Source organism: Phocoena phocoena, chromosome 1, assembly GCF_963924675.1.
Source record: "Phocoena phocoena chromosome 1, mPhoPho1.1, whole genome shotgun sequence".
Taxonomy (NCBI): domain Eukaryota; kingdom Metazoa; phylum Chordata; class Mammalia; order Artiodactyla; family Phocoenidae; genus Phocoena; species Phocoena phocoena.
The window spans coordinates 81,431,693-81,441,251 of NC_089219.1; the positions used below are offsets into that span (position 1 = coordinate 81,431,693).

The 9,559-nt window shown below is 35.6% G+C and overlaps 1 non-coding gene across 1 annotated transcript; it reads right to left on the reverse strand.

Moving 5' to 3' along the window:
- Window positions 1-9,038: 9,038 nt before the first annotated feature.
- LOC136140474 (U6 spliceosomal RNA) lies at window positions 9,039-9,143 on the reverse strand. Its single transcript, XR_010657620.1, has one exon. It is a non-coding gene; the product is annotated as a U6 spliceosomal RNA (small nuclear RNA).
- Window positions 9,144-9,559: the final 416 nt, after the last annotated feature.

Consider the following 9,559-nt stretch of genomic DNA (forward strand, 5'->3'; position numbering starts at 1 on the left):
AGAGAGTCTAAAGCCCCTTTGTACCATCTCTTGGAGCAATCAAGTAATAGCTGATGCTGGCTTTCAAGGATGAGTAGGAATTTGCTTGCTGATAGGGCAATCTAGACATAGGAGCACCTTAAGGAATGGTGACCAGGATGTGTGTTGAGGATGCAGACAAAGAGTGGTAGAAGATAAGGCTAAAAAGCTGAGTTGGAGTTGGATTCTGGAAGTTATTAAAATACTATGCTTAAATGTTTAAATAGTCAAAGCTCTGGATTTGGTAGGCATCATGTCTCTTTCCATTATGCATTCATTTATTTATTATTAACTCTCCCTGGACAATCTGTTTGCACATTCTTGGGGAAATAACCACCTACTGCTCACAATGGGTAGTCATCAAACTTGTTTCTTAAGTTACTAGGTAACACAACCAGGTGTTTCAGAAAGATAACTGTCAGCAGTAATGAAGATGGCCTGTTTTGGAGAAGCACTCAGATCTCAAGATGCAATTACAATCGTTTTGTCAACCTTAGAAATGGGGAATGGAAGAGGATTTGGTAACAGAGACATTAGGTAGATTGAGATATGGTGGCAGAAGATAGAAAGGAATTTTTTAATTGCTATCAAAAATAACATTTATTCCACACATATTTGAGGGCCCATGATATTTCTGGGTATTAAAAGATGAATGGCATCGTATCTGTCCTTGAATATCTCAGTTTAGTGAGAGATTGTTAAAACTTTTTAAGTTGTGTCAAAATAAAGCTCTGTATGAAGTGTAATCAGTGTACACAGGAGAGAGAAATGATGGAATGATACTTGGATAGGCTCCTTTACTATTTTAGGACTAGCAAGTGTTCACAAGACAAAGGAAGAGGCATATTCGGCACAAGAAGAGTTTAGAGGCAGTGGGGAATTCTTGTTCCATGTGGCTGAAGAGTAGAAGGGAATGGATGGGGAGGGCAAGAGATGAAGTTGGACAGGGACATACAGTACAGAGAGGAGCATGATCAGATCTGCATCACTCTGGAAGCAGTATGTACAATTGAAGCAGTATGTACAACAGGGTTCAAGGCAGGTAGACTAGTGATGAGTGTTAAAATAATAAAGGCTTGAACTAGGGCAATGGCTGTGGAGATAGAAGGAGTGGCCATATTAGATTTAAGATGTGGACTGGATAAACTGATTTTGGGTGAGAGGAGGGAGTCATCTTAGAAGACTCAGGATTCTGACTGAAGTGCCTGGGTTGTGGATGACGTCATTAGCCAAAAATTGAAGCAAGCTCAGGAGTGGGGATGAGTTCAGTTTAGGACACACTGAGTTTGTGAGGCCTGTGGGACATTCAAGAGGCTGAGGACAAAATACTGTGAAATAGTCAGAAAAAGAAAAGCCGAAGAAGGAGACTGAAAAGGAATATTCAGAAGTAAGAGAACTAGGAGGCCAAAGATAAGAGGAGACAGTGGTGAATGTATAATCACCACTAATCAGAGAAGGGCAAATCAAGGCTGAGATTCTACTTTAACCTATCAAAGTGGCAAGGATTTTTAAAAGTTTTTAAAAAAAAATTCAAGGTTAGCAAGAGAATGGTAAGTTTGGGATCCTTGTATGTTGCTGTAGGAGTGTAAATTACCTTTCCAGGAAGTAATTAGGCAATCTATGTCAAGAATGTTTATAACTTTATATCCTTAAACTAGTCCTTTCCCCTCTTGGGACCTGCCATTGAGAAATAAGAAGAATCTGAGACAAAGATTTGTCTACAAAAATGTTTGTCAGAGAGCTAGACATATAAGTGAAAACTGAAAACTAGCTAAATGTCAACAGCAGAAAGGCTAAATTATGGTACATCTATATAACACATTATGAAATGATTAAAATTGTTTTCAAAACATCTATTTCATGTCAAGAGAAGAAACTTATAAGAAAAAAAACCCAGAATATTAATTTATAAATATAACATCCAATTTTCTATACTTACAAGTACATAGAAAAAGAGACTTGAAGGAAATAAGTATTAATAGTGGTTATGGTTAAGTGGTGATTATTATTTTTATCTTTTAACTCATATTTTTCATGTTTTCTACAAGGCACAGAAAAATAAGTATGTTTGTTTTTAGGTAAGTAGTAGCGGTTAACAGTGCCAAATGCTGTTTGAAATGTCAAGGTTCACACTTAGACTAGTACATTGGATTTGGACATTAGGACTTTATTGGTAGTTTTTGTCAATTGGTGTTTTCTTTAGAGTAGTAGTAAGGACAGAAACTAGACTACAGTGGGTTGAAAGGTGAACAGGAAGTAAAGAAGTAGAACTTGTTCTTTTAAGGAGCCTGACTGAAAAAGAGACAGTGGTAGCTTGAAGTTACTGTTGTTTTTAAGATAAAAGTAACTTTAGCACTTTGAAAATAAGAGGTTGGGAATAATCAATGAATCAGGGGCCATCAAGGAAGAGGCAGGAGAAGGTGGGATCAAGCACAAAGAATACTAACTGATACAGGGCACTGCAAGGAACTTCAGGTGTTTAAAGCACTAAATGCATGTGGAACAGTAGAGGAAGATAAAGCTGGAAAGTATAGGAAGGCCAGGACATGAAGAACCTGTAAGCCATGCCAAGGACGGGGAAAGCCATTTAGGCAAACATATTAAATATTTTAAATATATTAAATCAAAGGTAAACATATTATAGGACTGTTTTTTGTTTGTTGTTTTTGGGTTGTTTTTGGCCTTGCTGTGCGGCATGTGGAATCTTATTACCTGAGCAGGGATCAAACCTGCACCCACTGCATTGGAAGCATGTAGTCTTAACCACTGGACCACTAGGGAAGTCCAGGACTGTTTTATTAAGATTATTCTAGCTGCATAGTGTGGAAAAGTATCTTAGAGAAGAGACTGGCAGAAAGAAGACCTGTAAAGGGGTCATTGGAATAATTAAGGAGAAAAAGAGACCCAAACTGAGGAAAAAATGGCGAAGATAGAAATAAGAAGATGGATTTGAGAGAAAATTAGGAGGTAGAATGAACAAGATGTGGTTACCAACTGAGTATGAAGACTTGGAAGAAGGGATAAAGGTGATTCCTCTTCATACCCCAGAATTCTAATAGGTAAAAAATGGAAGGCTGATGCTTTGTAGTTGAAAAATAGATAATTTTCAATTTGGACATGTCACATTTGACATGCAGTTGAGACAACCAAGGTATATAATATGTCTTTCAAAATTCAGAAACCCAACAAACTATGATCTTTCCACTCACCACTCCATGTACTGCTAGTTTTGTTTCTTCGTGTTTTTTTTTGTGGGGGGGAGTAGGGGGGTGGGAACTTGGTTTGTCTCAATTTAGTGATTTATTTATTGCAGGAGCTATTTTGGGATTGGAATTATCTACATACTCTTCTCCAGTGATATGTATATTATTTATACTATAAATTCCTATATTAAGACTACTTTGAATCCAGCTAGTTAGATATGAGAAGTATATGTTTCTATCATGTTAATATTGCATGAGTTACTTTCAGTGTTTGTGATTCATCTTACACACAATGGTTTCTTAATTACTTCCAAATTTAGCCAGTATTATCACAAGAATTTTAATTCTGATCTGAGAATTTCAATTCTATTCTGATTCTATATTTTATGATAACATTATCCTAATCAATTAAATAATACATTTCCAAATCAGGAAGATATTAGGAAAAAATACTTCCACACCAAAAAATACAGTATTTTTCCCTAAAAGGTTTTCAAATAAAATGTTCTGAAGCTTACCTCTTTTTATTCAATTTATGGTCAACTTCAGTCAGGCAAGAGAGCTAGATAAAAAATTAAAATAGAAATATACCTGCACTTAAACAATTACATGCTTAAGGAAGAAGATGTCTAACACTCTTACAAAATTGTCCTTTTACTTAGATGATCCAAACTCTCAAAACATGCATAATCTAATTTTAAAGTCAAGAAAGTAAATAGAATACTTTCCTACAGTCTTCTGATCTGGATAAATTATAGAGAACAACACAATCTCAAGAAGTTAGAAAAATAACATTAAATTGAATCCAAAGAAAGTAGAAGAAAGGAATTAATACAGGCAATAGTGGAACTTAATTAGAAGTCAGAAAAAGAATAAAACTGATAAATCTAAGGGCTAATTCTTAAAAACAAAACCACCCACACATTAGCTTAATGGAGAGAAAAGCATAAGTACACAATATTAGACAGAAGAAACAACAGAAATTAATAAGGTAGTATTTTATGCAACTACATATAAATATAGTAGAAAACCTGGATGAAATGAATAACTTCTAGAGATATATAAATTACCAAAACAGGCTCAAAAAAAGACAGAAAATCTACACAGATTTTTAGCCTTGGAAGAAACTGAGAAAGCATTCAAGATCTATCATTTTGGCATATTGGAGAAAGAAGAAAGCTTCCAGATGCAATTTAAGAAGCCATCATAATATGATCACCAAAATTTAACTAAAGATAGCATAAAAGAGAAAATTATGGAATAATATCACTTATAATAATGCAAAATTCCTAAAAGATCCAGAAATATATTAAAATAATATGTGGCAATTTATTTAAGGAGTGTAAGACAATTTAAGGTTGGGAAACCTATTCATATACTATATCCACATTAATAGGTCAAATATAGAAAAATCATCTCCATAGATACCAAAATTTAACTTGAAACAATGATGCCAAAAAGTACTATAAGAAAAGGTGAGATTATTTACAATTGCCAAGATATGGAAGTAACCTAATTGTCCATCAACAGATGAATGGATAAAATGCGGTGTGTATATATATATAAATACATGCACACACACACACACACACACACACACACAGTGGAATATTATTCAGCCATAAAAAAGAACGAAACTTTGCCATTTGCAACAACATGGATGGACTTAGAGGGCATTATACTAAGTGAAATAAGTCAAACAGAGAAAGACAAATACTGTATATTATCACTTATTTGTGGAATCTAAAAAATACAACAAACTAGTGAACATAAAAAAGAAGCAGACTCACAGATATAGAAAACAAACTAGTGGGGGAGGAGCCAGATGGGGGAAAGGATTAAGAGGTACAAACTATTATGTATAAAATAAGCTACAAAGATATATTGTACAACACAGGGAATATAGCCAATATTCTATAATAACTATAAATGGAGTATAACATTTAAAAATTGTGAATCAGTATTTTGTACACCTGTAACTTATATAATATTGTACATCAACTATACTTCAATGAAAAGAAAAAAGATAAAAAAGGAAAACGTGTGATACTTTAATATAATCCTGCAGTAAGAAAGCACATGAGGGCTTCCCTGGTGGCGCAGTGGTTGAGAGTCCGCCTGCTGATGCAAGGGACGCGGGTTCGTGCCCCGGTCCGGGAAGATCCCACATGCCGCGGAGTGGCTGGGCCCTTGAGCCATGGCCACTGAGCCTGTGAGTCCGGAGCCTGTGCTCCGCAACGGGAGAGGCCACAATAGTGAGAGGCCCGCGTACCCCAAAAAAAACAACAAAAGAAGAAAGCACATGAAACCCAGAAAAAACACATGGAACTCCAAAACATAAAATATAAGATTGTTAATTTGGTTATTTAAATTTTAGAATGAATATATGCCCCAGATATCATAAACAGAATGAAGAGGCAAAAGATAAACTGGGGGGAAATTTTTTTCTTTTTAACAAAAACTAAAATGCAGATGGCTGGTAAACAATCAAAAGATGTCTAACCAGACTCAAAGCAGCATAGAAAAAGAACCATAAAAGAGTTTTTGAAAATATGAATACATTTAATAAGTAATAAATTTGATAAGTGAGACTATTATAAGTAAATAAATGACTATCCACTAAACATTTTAATTACTTAGGAACTATGAATGAAAACTAATTAGATGCTTTGCCAACATAAAAAATTATTGGAGTCAATTAGATTCAACTGAGCAATTGAAATATATTAAGGTAGAGAAACAATTCCAAGTATTATTATACTATACAAGTTTAAATTATTGGTCAAGTCAGTTACCTTGCTTAGAATTCAATTTCACTTCTAATTTTGAAAATCAACCTAAAATTCTGGGCAGGTTACATTAAAATCAATCCAAGAACAGTGTGTGGGTTGACTGTACTTTTCATAGTCAATGAAATAAGAAAATCTAAAAACTACTGAGGAAATGAAATCATTTTGAGCTGTCATGTGCATCACAAATGCCTGAGTCAGTTTATATTATCACACAGATTTATTTATAGCATGTCAGTGTCAAACAGCTATTACTGCCATCACAAAGCCTTATTTGCTGCTTTTTCATTTTTAAATTTTTTTAGAAGCAGGAAATAAGTCATCTTATAAGATCATTGTTTAATTCATTCATTAAAATGATCTTACTGATAATTTTAAAATTTATTTGAACATAATGTTGACTTGACATCTTAGAAACCACAATTCAGTCAGGAGACTCTAAAGTTAGTAATACTGGGCTTCCTGGTGGCGCAGTGGTTGAGAATCTGCCTGCCAATGCAGGGGACACGGGTTCGAGCCCTGGTCTGGGAGGATCCCACATGCCGCGGAGCAACTAGGCCTGTGAGCCACAACTACTGAGCCTGCGCGTCTGGAGCCTGTGCTCCGCAGCAAGAGAGGCCGCGATAGTGAGAGGCCCGTGCACCGCAATGAAGAGTGGCCCCTGCTTGCCGCAACTAGAGAAAGCCCTCGCACTGAAACGAAGACCCAACACAGCCAAAAATAAATTAATTAATTAATTGATTTTTAAAAGCAAGTTAAAAAAAAATAAAGTTAGTAATACTACTACTAAATGAAGAAAAATATTACATAGGTAAGAATTCTTAGGGGAAAAATACTGAGTTTTCTCAAGCACTTTTTTTGGAAAGATATGACTGGTTACCTGACTCATCCGTGGGAATGATGCTTCATTTGTGTATGAAAATAATCTAATCTTCATGTTTCAGTTCCCTTTATTTTAGTCACCAATAATATGATAGTATATTTATTAATTTTGATTGACTGTTTACCCTAAGTGAAAAGTTGAAGTATATATAGTTTCTTTCTTTAAGTAATTTGTATTCTAGAAACTTTATAATAAGAAAAAAGTAAGAGCAAATTAGGAATCGTTTACAAGAGAGACAACAATGATTTATATTCTTAATATATAAATACCTCATATATCAATCAGAAGAATGCTAACAGCCCAGTAGAAACCTAGGCAAAAAGTAAAAACAAAATTAACAAAATAGAAATGGTCAATAAAAATACAGTGAATGATATAATGTTTTATATACTAGTTAGTAAAGAGGTAAGAAACAAAATATGGTCATTATTTAATTGTAAAGATAAAATCATGAAACCTAATGTCTAGAGTACAGTGACACTGGCACTGCATTCATATATGTTAGTGTAAGTATAAATCAGTGCAAACTTACTGGAAAGCATTTTGGCAATAGGAATAAGGGTCTTAAAAATCTTCATAATTGTTGAATCAGTAATCTCACTTTTAGAAAAGTAATGAATAATCAGAAATGGTTAAAAATAAGCACATGTATATAATATTTTAATGTCCTAAAACATAGTAATGAATGTTATTTTGATATATTGGGATATTAAGCTATTTTATTAAATATCATGTTTGATAAGAATATTTGGGGACGTCCCTGGTGGTGCAGTGATTAAGAATCTGCCTGCCAATGCAGGAGACACGGGTTTGAGCCCTGGTCCAGGAAGATCCCACATGCCGCGGAGCAACTAAGCCCGTGCGCCACAACTACTGAGCCTGCGCTCTAGAGCCCACGAGCCACAACTGCTGAGCCTGCAAGCCACAACTACTGAAGCTGGAGTGCCTAGAGCCCGTGCTCTGCAACAAGAGAAACCACCACAATGAGAAGCCCATGCACCACAATGAAGAGTAGACCCCGCTCACAACTAGAGAAAGCCCACGTGCAGCAACAAAGACCCAACACAGCCAAAAATAAATAAATAAAATAAATAAGCGTATTAAAAGAAAAAGAATCTGCCTGCCAATCCAGGGAACATGTATTCGAGCCCTGGTCTAGGAAGATCCCACATGCCACGGAGCAACTAAGCCCATGCGCCCCAACTACTGAGCCTGCACTCTGGAGCCCACAAGCCACAACTACTGAGCCCACGCGCCTAGAGCCTGTGCTCTGCAAGAGGAGAAGCCACCGTAATGAGAAGCCTGCACACCGGAACGAAGAGTAGCCCCACTCACCACAACTGGAGAAAGCCCATGTGCAGCAATGAAGACCCAATGCAGCCAAAAATAAATAAATATTTTTTTTAATTAACTAAAAAAAAAAATTGATGATTTGGGGTATGCTCACAATAAAATGAAGGAGTTAGATGTTAATATGTATGTATATGTAATATATTAATGATAAACACTTTAGTCTTATGTGTCAGTCTGGGTGGGCTCTGGTACCCAGTTATGTAATCAAACATTAATCTAGATGTTGCTGTGAAGGTATTTTGTAGGTGTATATAACCTCTACAACCACTTGACATTAAGTAGAGATTATCCTTGATAATGTGAGTGGACCTCATCCAATCAGTTTAAGGCCTTAAGAGCACAAACTGAGGCTCCCTGAAGAATAAATTCTGCCTCAAGATTGAAACATCAATTTCTGCCTGAATTCCAGCCTGCCCTACAAATTTCAGACTTGCCAGCCCCCATAATCCTGTGGACCAATTCCTTAAAATAAATCTCTTAATATATATGTCCTATTGGTTCTGTTTCTCTGGACATTCTGACTGCTATAACTGCTAATATCCCACCCTAAATTCTGGTTTTCTCCTTTTCCTTCTCAACAGCATCCTAAATTTTATAGCAGGGCACTTGGCTACTCAGAATGAAAACTACATTTCCCTGCCCTTCTTGCAGTTAGCTGTAACAATGTGACTAGGTATAAATAAAAGTGTTGAGTGACACTTCCTGAAAGTTTCTCTATAGAGGATGGTGATTTCTTCTCTTCTTTCCTATATCAAGCTGCCTGAAGCGCAAATGTGTTCTTTTTTTTTTTTTTTTAATATGGAACGCTTCACGAATTTGCATGTCATCCTTGCACAGGGGCCATGCTAATCTTCTCTGTATCACTGCAATTTTAGTATATGGGCTGCCGAAGTCAGCATGCGCAAATGTGTTCTATCAGCCCTCTTTTGTACCATGAGGATGAGGGCCACACCCTAGAGATGGCAGAGTGGTAACCTATGTACCTGAATACCTCATGAAACCACTATACCAACCCTGGACTACCTATCTTAGGATTGCTATTACATAAGGGAAGAGAACTTTGTATGTTAAACTTAGTATTTCAGACTATTGTTGATTTGGATTTTCTCTTACTTGCAGCCAAACACAAACCTAATTGGTGCACGACATATGAATACATTACTAAAAAGAAATACCTAACACATTGGTAGTAGTTAGCTCTGGATTTTGGAATTTGTTGTTGATGTTATATTTACTATTCTTTCTGTTTTTTATATTAAATATATATATATTAATTACTCATATAATAAATTTTTAATAAAAATACTGAAAAT